The 13254-nt window shown below is 45.2% G+C and overlaps 1 long non-coding RNA gene across 1 annotated transcript; it reads right to left on the bottom strand.

Annotated features, from left to right (window-relative positions):
• Window positions 1-3267: 3267 nt before the first annotated feature.
• LOC118497404 lies at window positions 3268-5809 on the bottom strand. The gene is made up of 2 exons (XR_004899928.1): window positions 4499-5809; window positions 3268-4329 (listed from the first exon to the last, which is right to left on the bottom strand). It is a non-coding gene; the product is annotated as an uncharacterized LOC118497404 (long non-coding RNA).
• Between the last annotated feature and the right edge of the window lie 7445 nt (window positions 5810-13254).

Raw genomic sequence — 13254 nt, 5'->3', positions numbered from 1 at the left:
AAACAACCTTGTCATACTACTGCATACACCATCCTGTGCACCGGAAGTGAGATTATTTGAGTTTCTACTGGGATATTGGTGTCTCTTCAGCAAGACACACGCTAAATTTTTACTTATTCCCTTGGAAACTCTTAAAAATATAGGCAGTTTGATTAAACTATAAAAATTTCTATTCTTTTTACTAATTAAACAGAAGCCTCAAATGACAATAGTGATATTTTCTAAGGAGTTAATACAAAGAATAAAACACTTCAGTTATCTTACTCACAAAATCTTGATCATTTCTCTTATTCTACAATATTTCATTTTCCCCTTAAATTTAATTTAGCCAAAATTGAACATTAAGTGTACATACTAGCAATGAATAACAGGAGAGTTCCTTTTATGATAGAAATAAATGTTTTTATTAAAAGATTTTATTTATTTATTTTTATAGAGAGGGAAGGGAGGGAGAAAGAGAGTGAAACATCAATGTGTGGCTGCCTCTTGCACACACACCCCAACTGGGGACCTTGCCTGCAACCCAGGCATGTGCCCTGACTGGGAATTGAACTGGCAACCCTTTGGCTCGCAGACCAGCACTCAATCCACTGAGCCACACCAGCCAGAGCTGAGAGAAATAAATTTTTAATTTCATCAAAAGTTATGTATGAGATATTTCCAATTTATTGGTGAAATAGACTCACTTCACATTTTTGCTGATTTTTTTCATTAATTAAATAACCCTCCATGTGTGCATATAAAAATACCAGGTGTGTATATCAAGTAAATATTCATGCGGAATTTTAGTGTTGCAGTTATACTAAATTTATTAAAAACAACATTCTTAGAGCAATCTCTCCTTTCTTGCTATCATCAAAAGATGAAATATAATTTCTAAGTTTTGTAATTTTACTGCTAGAAATCTTACCTCTAAAATGTTAATTTAGACTATTTCAAAATATTTTTTTAAAACACAAAAAGTTTACAAATATGTTTTATTGTAATTTTTTGATCAAGGTATGACTTCATAGATTTCTAAAATTATGAGTTGATTATAGGGGAAATATGGAAGAAATTCCATTCTTGCTTGGTAGAAAGCATTTTGACAGAATGTAAATTCTTCCTCAAGCTTTTGTTTTGTTTAGGGTTGGAGTAGTGGTGGGTGTGTTGGTAATACCTTTCAGGAGAAAAAAATGAAGCAGAAAATTACCAAAATGCCAACCTGAAATTTGAAAATAACAGGAAAGGGGTTGCTTTAGCCCTGTGTAGACATTATACAATAACCTTTAGTAATTTACATCTTCTCATTATCCAACATTTGTAGCAAGATTCTTCAAAAGTTACTTGAGAGTTCATTTAAGATTGCTGACTGAGATCACAATACAGTAATTAGATGGAATTAAAGTTAAAATGGAAAGAAAATGAATCAAGCAATAAAGTACAATGTGTAATGCCACCCACCCCCCACCATGCATTCTCATGAAAGAAAAGAAGCTTTGATAATATATTATGTTACAAAAGCAACTTTAACATGGGGTGGGTCTGTATCCTTTCCTGCTAAACCACAAACTCAGCATTTTCCACCATTTTTGCTTTTCCTCTCCCATTTCCTGAGAGATCAGTAGGAAAGTCAGACAATGTAAGACACAAATAGTAGCCACATAGGTCAGTTTAAATTCCCAACAGCTACATTTTGAAAACATAAAAAGAAGGAAGTTAAATTCATTTCAAGAATGTATTTTATTTTTCCAATATATCAAAAACATAATCATTTCAATCTGAAATCAGTATGTTTAAATGATTAGTTGGGTATTTTACATGCTTTCTTTCACACTACATCTTTGAAATCAGACGTGGGTTGTGCACGCCCAGCGCCTCTCCATTCAGACCTGCCAGATTCGAAGTGCTCAGTAGTCACACATGGGTTGTGGCTACCATATTGGATAACAGAAGTCTAAGCGGGCAGCCAAGGAAAATGCACTGGGAGAAAGTATAAACCTAAAATCATGTTGCATTGGATACAACATGATAATTCAATCCATTGGCAAGCTCAACAGGAAGCTTTGAGAGCTAAGAAGGGTTGAGAAATAAATTGCCCTTGTCCTTCAACCACATCACTTTTTTGGTGTATTTGTTGAAATCCTACAAGGATTTGAGCATTCACCCCCGTGTATACCTAACAGAGTATTCTTCCCAGCCTTTTGATTCCTACTCCCATGAGGATCAGGTGCCCAGGCACAAGACAGCCCCAGTACTCAGCCAGCCTGCAACTCCTGGATCCCAGAGGAATGGGAGAGAGCAGGAGGGGGGGGGGGGGGGAAGGACACGTGTGAGGGTGAATTTGCTTGGCTCTGTGTATCATGTCTGTGCATGGAGATTCCAGGAATTTGTGTGTGGTAGTGTATACTGTGTGTGTCTTGAGGGTGATTGAGTGCACAAGAGAGTGTGCGGCATGTGTGAGAGAAGAGAAGAGAGGTGAGAGGCAAAGGCAAGACCAGGCTCACCAGCTCCCAGGGCCCTAGCCTAATCTGAGGACACACGTGGCACACCTCTGAGAGGAAGAGCCCACCTTGGCTGTTGGAACTTTCCCACAGCCATCAGCTCCACCCTTGGGAGGGTCTCTTCAGTGTTGCAGCACATTTTAAAAACCCACTATTAAGTAGGCGCTGTCCATATCCTATGGCACAGATGCCAAACACAAGGCCCACGGGCAAATCCAGCCCTTCACCTTGTTTCACCCACCTAGTGCCTTATTTCTAACAGTGGCAGCACTGAGCTCTCACTTAATTGTTAAGGAGTAGTTACATTTATACAGTCCAAAATTACATTTGGCCTTTTGAAGGCAACCGGGAGGCTGATGTGGCCCCTGGTGAAAATGAGTTTGACATCCCTGCCCTAGAGAGACATTGGTGATTCGATCTGGTAAAACTCCTTCACGCCTTCCTGTAGTCAAGACCTCCAGAAAGCTCACCTCTGTCTTCTGACTGGTGCCAGCCGTTGCTGGCTCTTCCCACACAAGGAGCACCTGGCCGGGCAAGGGCGCTGGAGGGGCTCTGCCGCCCAGGTCCAGCCTGGGGGGTTGCACACACACAGAGACTTGCAAGAGCAACCTCAAAGGAACTAGAACATTTCTGGGAGTGTTCTAGTCCAATTCCAAAGGTGTCCATGTTTAGGAAGAGTTTTTCCTGGATGGGCAGCCTTAGCGGCCTCCCTCTTCACCCTCCTCCAGAGACCAACAAGACAGCACCCAATGGGGCCTTTTATCCAATTATTTCTCTTTTCTCCTTGTTGTGTTTACAAAAGCATTATTTGGTGGCAATCGTTTTCCAAATCCTACTCCACAGTTTGTTAAGGAACCAAGAGGCTGCAGGGCTCCAGTGGTGGTGGGGGGGGGGGGGCGGGGGCGGTGCTCACAGGGGAGAACCTGGCCCTTCACTGCCTTCAACTTCTATGCTTATGTTTTCAGCTCTGGGCTAGAAATTGGCTTGGTTGGCCTTCTCTGTGTTGACTGCCTTTTCCTGAAAAAAATTTCCAGACCATGGATGAGGTAGGGAGAGAATCGAGGACATGGGATCCTGTAAAGAAGCAGAGAAAGGACAGGTTAACAGATCGGTGGGCCTGGGGAGGACAGAAGCTTGATAAGAGAGGAAAACTGCCTTCTCCGGAGCCCTGGGGCCTCCAGAAGTCTGGACAGCAAAGCTCCACTGGGCCTTGGCGTCCCTCGGACCTGACTGGGGCGTCTCTTGGACCTGACCACGGCCCGTGCGCCACAAGGGTCCAGCGCCCACACGTGAGGGTCCGGAGGGACCCAACGCATTCCCCGCCCGCGCCCCAGCGCTCAGCACCGCCCTCATGGGCCGTCACCTCCAGCACCAAGGGCATCCTTCCCGCCTTCCTGTTTGGGGGCCCCAAACCGGAGATCACACTCAAAGTTGGGGGTGGGGCGGGGAGAGGCGATGGAGAGGGGGAAGATTCATAATCTCAGCAATCGGGAGAACAATTACATAAATCACTAAGACTTGTGTCACGGTGGGCACTCTAAATTGGGAGCCGTTTGTAACAACGCCGCTGCCTCGTGTAAGTAACTCGTTTGCTTTGTGGCACGCAATTGCTCTAACGTGTATTGTTTTGAGTTCAATCTAAAGAAAATAATTTCAAAATCTCTCTCCGGCGTTATTATGAAAGTAGAAGATGGTGTCTGTTAAATTCACCCCTTGTTACCTCTCGGCGAATTTAAACTTGCAAACAACGCTTAAGAGAAAACTCAAAAACCTCAAAACTTCAGAGTTGCCCGAGTCAGAGGTCCGACCTCAGAAACCCCAAGGAAGGGTTTTAAAGTTTTCGAACCTGTGAGAAAGAGAAAATTATGGATCATCAGCAGTTGTCGCTTGCAAGCCGCCCCCCCTTCCCTTTACCCTCCCAGCAGAAGGGGATCTGGAGTTTGAAACTTGTCATGGAGAAGAGAAACCTTTGCCCAGAGGCTGCTAATGAATTCGAATTGTATAGTTTTCAAAACCTGATGTTTTGCAATGATGACATTAGTGTGGCAACCGAGGGTCCGAGGCGACAAGTCTGCGCAGCTGCTCCGCGCTTTGAAATGCCCAAGACAATGGGCGCCAGTGTTCCCCGGCGCTTCGCCTCTCCACTGCATTTGCATAGTCTGTTCTGCCTGATTGACCAGCGGGCCTGTCGCAGGGATCAGCATTGTTCACAGATCACGTCAAGATGGCCGAGATGACAAGATTCAGGTGAGAGATGAAGTGGGATGATTCCAGAATGCCACGACAAAAAGCAGCCCTGGGAAACGAGGCAAGGGCTGGGGCGAGCTGCCTTCCGAGGGTGGATTTACTTGTGTGCTTTTAAAGACCTCATCAGGTTGCTGGAGGGGAAAATTGAAGACAACGATTTTAACAGGAATTTACAATGTCCTATTTGGTGGGTAATTTGGAGTCCTTCTGTATCTAAAAATACAGTAATTTCATGGCACTCCATTTCACTGTACTTTTTCACTCTTATAAGTTCCAGTTATACCGCCAAAAGGGAAACAAGTAGCTCCATTCTATGGGGCCAAAAACTGCCACCAATTGAGACCGAATTTGCTATTTTGGGGAAACATCACTTTTGAGAAGTTGTGGTGGCGGTCCCTTGGCCGGCAAGTCTGAATTGGATAAGTAAATACAATCTAATAATGTGGTTGCAAGTGACCAGCCGCACGCAGTACTTGGTTTCAGCCGTCAATAGCTTCGGACGTCGTGGGGCACCACGGAGTCGCAGGAGCAGAGAACCTCAGCACCACCGCACGGATTTTCCTCTGACGCTCGTGTTTTGACATCAATCGGAAAGACAAACTCGTTGCCATACAGGGGTCTTTTCCCCAGAGGCCTCAGTTCCGTCTGCCATAGTGTTCTACCCCTAACGCAGGAGCACCGCGGGGATTGCGGCACTGGGGCGTATTTCCACACCCAGGGTTTTCTTTCTTGGGGGTTTCAGTCACCGGGAGAATAAATATTGCCAATGATTTGCAGAGATTGGGATCCTGGAGATGTGCATCTGGGGGGAGGGGGACCTAAGGCGGGAACGGGTGGGTGGGGCAGTTTGAAGGTGGAGGGACCCAGCCAGACGAGAGGGAGCACCTTTACTGCAGAAAAAGGAGGAGGGGGGACATTCTTTCCTTCCGGTCAAAAAGGCTTGATTCTGACACAGACCTGCCTTCGCCGGGTGGACCACAGGCCGCATCACCGTGAGCTGAGGACCTGCTCAGGCTCAGCTAGACCCAGGCTGCGCTCCGCCCTCCTCTTCCTCTTGGCCCCCTCTTCTCCTACCTCCCCTCTCCTCCTCCCCCTCCTCTTCTTCCTCCTTCAGCCTCCTGAACCCCGCACCACCCACCCACCCAGGCAAAAGCCAGCTCTGGAAAAGGCGACCTGCAGCCCCGCCCGCAGGCACCAAACCCCGGGCACGTCTGGTCCCGGGCAATAACCTGGCTGACCCGAAACCCGCCCCGCAAGCGCGGGGTAGGCGTTTCCATGCCTCCACCCGCTTTGGCTGTGAATTGCAACGACGCTCATCTCGGGAATATAACGATTAATCCAGCCGCAGGTTTCCAGATAAGTGATTGTGATGGAGATTGTTGGCGAGAAAATAGACAATTATCCGCTGTTAGCTTTACATAAAGATCGCATTAACTCAAATTAGTTATCAGACAAAAGAGCGTCGGCGTGCGCGCCCGGCCCGCCCGCGCCCTGCCCGAGCCCTGCCCGCCGGGGACCCTGGGAGCAGCCGGGCCCAGCACGCAGCTGGCAGGGCAAGAGGCGAGGGGGCGCACACGAGCGAGACCCAGGGCCTGCCCCACGCAAGCCCTCGAGTGCTGCGCTTGCTTGGAGGCGGCGCGGGGCTCCCTCTGAGACTCCCGGAGCCCCAGGGGCGCCTGCGCGCCAGCTCCGCCCCCACCTCGCCTCTAGTCCCTTCTACACCCACGTTCCCTTCCAGTGCCCCGAGTCCGCGGTTTCCCGCGCGCTACCCGCTGCGCTGCCCCTCTCTTCCCGCCTCCCGCAGGCCCTGGTTTTCTGTCTTTGAGCCGGAGCAGGAGACGTCATTCATTTTCTCGGAGTGGACTGGCCCTCCTGCCCCCGTTGGAATTACACACGCAGGGATGGAGTGGGACCTTGGCCACGCCGAGCGAGCTTCGACAGGGAGGCCCTGTGGCCGACTGCCCCCGGGTCCTGTCGGCTAATCACTGTACCTCCCAGCGCACCTCATCTAGTTGCCCCCGCGGCCCCGGTGTCCGTGAGGATGAATGGGAAAGGCGGACTGGGGGAGAAAAGGCACAGTGTGACTTTCGGAGCTGAGTCCGCGGCCTGGGGGACCCACGGGGACCTGCTGCTCCAGGCTGGGGAGGGGGCAGGGCATGTGACTCGGGATGAACAAACGTTGCGCACTGTCCACGCCCGTGTTGCCTCTTGCACGCCCTTTCCTCCTGTGTCCCTAGTGGTGTTGACACGGCCTGTCGGATCACGAATGTCACGGATGCTGTAGGTCTAAACGCACACACCGCCGTTGGGCGCCCCAGCCTCGCCGCAGGGCTAGGCGAGGTCTCCACTCCCACAGGCGCGTACTGGCACTCCGGCGCAGGCCGGCCTCCGGGGCCCCTAGGGTCCCCGGGCCCCGCTGAATAGGGCGGATAATGACCCCCGGTTCCCAAGGCAGGCTTTCTGCTGCCTGGTGAGCTTGGATTTGTGTGGTCCAAGCCTTTCCCAGCTTGTCCCATTCTGTCACCGGGATAAGGGGCTCCCTCGGCTCGTTTGCACCTGCGTCGCTTTTGGCTCCTTCAGGAATGCGCTGAAGCTTGTAATCAGCTTTGTGAAGCCATTGAGTGCACGGCTGAGTGAAACTTCCAAAGCTCGAGGAAAACTGGCCTGCTGAATAGGAGCCAGCATGGGGCTGCTCTCCAAGCCTCCACGTTGCCAAATTCCAGCAGAGCCCCTCACAATCGCTCCGCGCGGGCTCCACCGCTTCCCCACACTGAGAAAAGTGAGAAAAGAAAAGCGAAAATACCAGTCACCGAGGTTAGCCGTTTGTTCCCAGATTAATGGCAAACGGTTCTCTCTCACCGTCGCCCCCCCCACCGCCCAAACTTAGCTCACTAATTTAGGAAATATGACATAGGGAAGGGGACCACGATTATTAATAACTCCTCGTCTTACTTTACATCTTCAGCTTGGAGGTCTTCCGTCTGCATTTCCAAGTCCAAGTCTGCTGGTGAGATTTCCTGCCTGGAGATTCCTTGTCCATCCCACCTTACATGTGTGGAGTCAGATGGAAGCAAACGTAAAAATCCTCCAAATTAGCAGTAGGAAGCCCCCAAACACATTTCCTCTAGGAAACAAAACAATAAGCCAGTCCTATCGCTTTGCTAGGTCACCCTCACCCCATTCAGCAGAACCTATGTCCCCAGTATCATGTGCCTTGGATTTCAGTGGCTTTGGAAGAGAAGAGGATGCATAGAAAGCAGAACTTCTAAAACATATAAGATGATTTTGTTTTTTTCTGGACAGATGAGTTTAGAATTTGAGGTGCAAGAAGTGTTAAAGCCGTGGCTGTCCCCCACCTCCACCCCAGGGCTTGTGCTCCTGGCTGCAGTTCTGGGAAGATTGGTGTTCTCTGAGCTACTACTTGCCCATGTAGAATCTAGGACCCTCAGACAAGTACCTCCCAGGGCTTCCTTGCAGGTCCCGTGGGTCCTCTCATTCTATCAAGGTAAATGGAGGGAAGGAAGTTCTAGGCTGTGTTTCTCTCCAGACAAGGAAATCGCTGGCAGCCAATAGACCAGCTAGCTTGCCAAAGGCAAACTCATCATACTCATCAACATTAGTCAAGACATACCAGCATCCTGTAACTGTCAGCTCCTCTGGGGCGGGGCCATTTCTTCGTGTTGGTACACCCCACCATCTCAGAACCGTGCCTGGCACACAGCCGGCACTTAATACAGATTTGTTGAATGAAGGTTCTCTAGTTTTCTTCCTCTGAACTCAGAGCCTGGAAGCAGGTCTGCAATATGGAATCCTTTCTTCAGATTGTGCACAAGGCTCACTCTCCTGTGAATCCTAATAAACATAACTTGTAGGGAAAAAAGTAAAGGCAACATCATGATTCATGCATAAAAACTCGTTACAATTGCTGTGAATTCTTTAGCTAATTAATTCTTCCCACCATGAATTGGAAGTCTTTTCTCTTCTGCAGCACAAATCTATCATTTTTAAGATTTGATCTGGATTTCCATTCCTTGAGATGATGTTTAGGTGACTAAACATCATCTCATTTCTGCAGGGTTTTCTCCTGCCCCAGCACCTTACTTTTGTGGGTGCAACAAAGTGCCCGACTGCTGCTCTGTGCCAGGAATAGTCCCCTGGTTGGGTGGAAAGGCTTAACAGGCCTCTTTAAATACCTGACTTATCATAAAGCCCTGGGGAGGATAACATTACCAGGCAGAAGAAGGGGAGGAGAGCTTCCCTTGTGGATGCCCTGTTACATACAGTGTCTATGAGACCAGGAGTAGGCAAGAATTCTGTTCATACAAGGAGCTATAATATCTGAAACAGCCTATTTGAGTGAGGAAGAGACTGTATTCAAAGAGGTCAAGTGATATGCCCAGAAGTCATCATGACTGTTGTAAATAACAATAATAAAAAATAAGCGAATGGTTTTCCTGTTTTAAAACACATCATACAGTTCTGTTTAAGAACAAAGTAATTCTCCCATTCATACACTTCTGAACCCCCCCAAAATGGCACAATAAGAGAATTTGGGGCTGAAAGAGAAGTTAAATATCACTCTATGCCAGAACTGTGTGCATTCATTCATAGATGCTAAAGTACTTTAAAAATCCCAAAATCATACCACCCATTTTGACATTCAAAGTTTAATTTTTTATTGCAAAGTTCGATGTGTTGGTTCCGGCAGTGTTTCTCCTGCCAACTACTCTCAGTAACAAGTCAGGAGGATATGCAGCAATTCAGAAATTAGTGAAATTTTCTTCTTGGTGGGGGCATTGGATTAAGAGGCTGGGAGAGTGTGAAACAAATCAACGTGTAATTGTATGATAAGGCTCTCACGAGGAATTTATTGGCCAAGTTGCTATTTCTATTCCTTCCTAATCTCGTTTAGCACATTCATTCTCTGCAATCTGTCTCCATAATCTTCTGTGGCAGAATGGCAGCCAATAGAAGCATGCATGTTTGGAGAGAAGAGAAAATATGCAGAAGCATGATAAACTGATGCTAATTATCCATATTTAGGACACCGAGTGCAGAAGATCAAGGTTTACAAATAACAAACCAGAGCCAATGATGATGGCTTCCTCGTGTGGAATATGTTGGAGGGGACCAGATAAGGGTTTCACGGGCAAGAGAGATTTACTGGTCAAAGAGTTCACCTTCCACTTTTCCACTTTTATATAGCAGTAAATTATTTAAGCTAAATTCACCAGAACATTACTCTTTTATTTGGCTATGTGCCATGACTTGCTCTTTCTTTGTGTCCTTTCAATGCAAATCCTTGTAGTGTAACATCAGTCGATAAGGGACAAATAATTGAAGTAATAGGTAATTCCTTCTAAATCGTACATATAGGATGGTGAGGTAATGCTACCAGGAGGAATGAGATGAGGTAAAGAGTAGAGGGCTGAAAGTGAAGCAATACCAACCTCAGCTGTTACATCACTTCTTTGCCAGAAAATAAATGAATATAGATATCTGCTCCATGTATGTATGTGTGTGTCTCTGTGTATTCCACAAACCAGCAAGCTTGTGGTAAAAGGCAGGTATTCGTTTGAGAATTGAGCCAATATGTCCATCTCTTTCTCCTGTCTGGAATCCTTATCTTTAAAACAAATGTAAGTCCGAACATACTGTTTCTCTTCTCTGTACTCTCTCCACACCACCTCAAATCGACCTAATATTTAAAACTGGCTCCCAATCCTCTCCAAGACTTCTAGCTGTGGGAATAGACATAAAAAGAATTCAGGCTGAAATACCATGTGACATGGTTGAAGGGTCTGTGGTGGAGATTTTTCTGCATTATAATAATTGCCTTGAAGAGTTTCCAGGAAACAAGCACAAATGTAGCTCAGTATTTTGTTGCACATTTGCATGCTCATCTTGAAGTTTAAAATATTGACTAAATCCCATTTAGTGGTACTAACTTTGATTTTGGTGGTGGGGGTGTGGAACTCATCATCAGCTTTGGTACCAGCTGGAAAACTACTCTCATTGCTTCATCCTTTGAAAGCCTTCCAGAGTTTTTATTTGTAACTTTTTCAGTTGGATGGACAAGACAAGAGGAACCCATTGGAAAATACACATTGCAATAAACTGTGAACCACTTATTATACATACTAGACTTTAAAATAAAAAGAGCCATGCTGAAGTTTGAAGATATAACTTACAATTCTTACATAAAGAAATATTAATGAAGAATAGGTGATCCTTGGCACAAACGATTTTTCTTCACCCCAGACTATATGAACAAGAAATTGTCCATAGGTTACCACCACATACATTAACTTTTTCTTTTTAACAAGCCTAGGATGCCATTATCGTAGGATGTGTCTTTATTATTGGCACTATAAAAGAAAAAACTCTTCCAATTATAATTGTAAGTTGTCGCTAATGATAATGGTATATTTAGATTCCAGAAATGATAAAATTAAAAATGTGTGTCTTAGAACCAAGGTAATGCAGTATGCACAGTAATGTCATTGAATAATGAATTTGTAACATTTTTGCCAAAAATATTTTCAAAATTACCCATTACTCTATAGACATCAACTTTGCTGAAAATTAATAGATATAAAATACAGTCACACACAGCAAGGTGATGTTTCAGTTGACAACAGACGGCATATATGACTGTGGTCCCGTAAAATTATAATGGAGTTGAAAAATTCCTATTGCCTAGTGACTTTGTAGCTGTGTTAGCCAATGAATACTCACATGTTTGTGGTCATGCTCATGTGAACAAGCCTACTGCACTGCCAGCTGTACAAAAGTACAGCACATGCAGTTGCAATAGTAGACTAGACCATCTAGGTTTGTGTATGATGTTTGCACAATGACAAAATGACCAAACAACTCATCTCTCAGAATGTATCCTCATCATTAAGAATCACATGACTGTAATATATAGTCAACACATAGAACACATACTCTACACCTATACATAGCTTAAAAGCATAGAATTGAGACAATTATCCATTCAATTCATTAAAAAAAGAAAAACGACAAATATTTTTTCATCAATAATAATCTAGCAATTGAGGCTAAAGATATAGGTTGCTGACATTTCTAGAAATTACCTAGGCTAGAGAAAGAACCCCAATTCTTCCCTTTATTCAATGCATGCAGATTCCAAAAAACCAATATGTAATATATGTATGTGTGTGTATATATATTTGGTGTCTGTCAAAGTAAAATGAATAACATAGGCTTGTTTCAGTATGGCTTGGTTTTCATACTCCAGACTGGAGGTTGCTGATTTGAATAATTTGGTTCCCAGATTCAGTTTTTCTTTCTGAATTACAGGATTTTTACCTATGTGAATAGTGACTAAACTCTTTACCTATATATGCTCTCTTTTCAATTAATCCCTCTTCCCTCAATGACAACCACTGGCCAATCTATGAAAACTAGCCATCATTATGAAAATATGATTAAATTCAGAGAAAGATCAACAACTTCTTTTAAAGTAACCAGGTAAATGCGAAAAAAGTTATTGCTTTCCAGTTGAAGCTAATTTTTAAATTTACACTTTTTTTTTCAGATTAAATTCAGTGCTTTTTGCCCTGATTGGTATAGCTCAGTGGATTGAGCATGGGCTGCAAATCAAAGGGTTGCTGGTTCAATTCCCAGTTGGGGCATATGCCTGGGGTGCAGGCCACCCAGTGGGAGCCATGTAAGAGGCCACCACACACTGATGTTTCTCTCCCTCTCTTTCTCCCTCCTTTCCCCTCTCTCTAAAAATAAATAAATAAAAATCTTTTAAAAATAAATAAATTCAGTGCTTTCTTTGAAAATCAGTTTGAGTTCATGTATTTGGACAGAGGCAGATTTTCACCCCATTAGAATTGTGCCTTCACAGAATGTGGAAAAGCAAGCAGGCAGGAAAAGTTACCCAACCAACAGATGTAGGGATTCTACATGTGGCGGCTGTCATAGCCATGCCCTTTAGGCTGTGCTGTGCTGTATGTGTGCCTATATGCATGTATGAATGTACATGTGTGTCCAAACATATGCCCACACTCATGGGTGGTGTCCATATTGTAGCAAGTCAAAGCAGCATGGCACTGCTTTTTCCTGCAGAGCTCAGCGCTGACTGAGTTGCGTTGAGCAGAAAACATGGATGTGTAGAGATGCGAGGGAGAAGATTAAAGGATATAGGGCAACTCTGAGTTGCCCTATCTCTTGTAGTTCATGATGCCCACATCATGTAAATATGAGTTTTATACTCAATTCCCGCTCTTGGGGCTTTCTCTCTCTATGAAGTGAGTGGTTAGTTTAGTGTGTGGCTATGATCTCTGCTCTCATTCCTCTTTAGAACCTCCCCTCACCACTCCATACAAATTAACATCAAATATTTATTCGGTGCATGCAAACTGAAATACCTAGTAAATACCTATTTTCCACTGAATCTTCAAATAATGCAGAAGATGGCTTTGTGTACTCATTTTCCTGAGTTTGTACTCCTGGAATACTTTCACGGAGGTGTTTCATTCAGCCTCTT

This window comes from Phyllostomus discolor, chromosome 11 (assembly GCF_004126475.2).
Source record: "Phyllostomus discolor isolate MPI-MPIP mPhyDis1 chromosome 11, mPhyDis1.pri.v3, whole genome shotgun sequence".
NCBI lineage: Eukaryota > Metazoa > Chordata > Mammalia > Chiroptera > Phyllostomidae > Phyllostomus > Phyllostomus discolor.
Note: the sequence above shows the minus strand (reverse complement) of the source record. Positions and strands in the feature narration are given on the sequence as shown.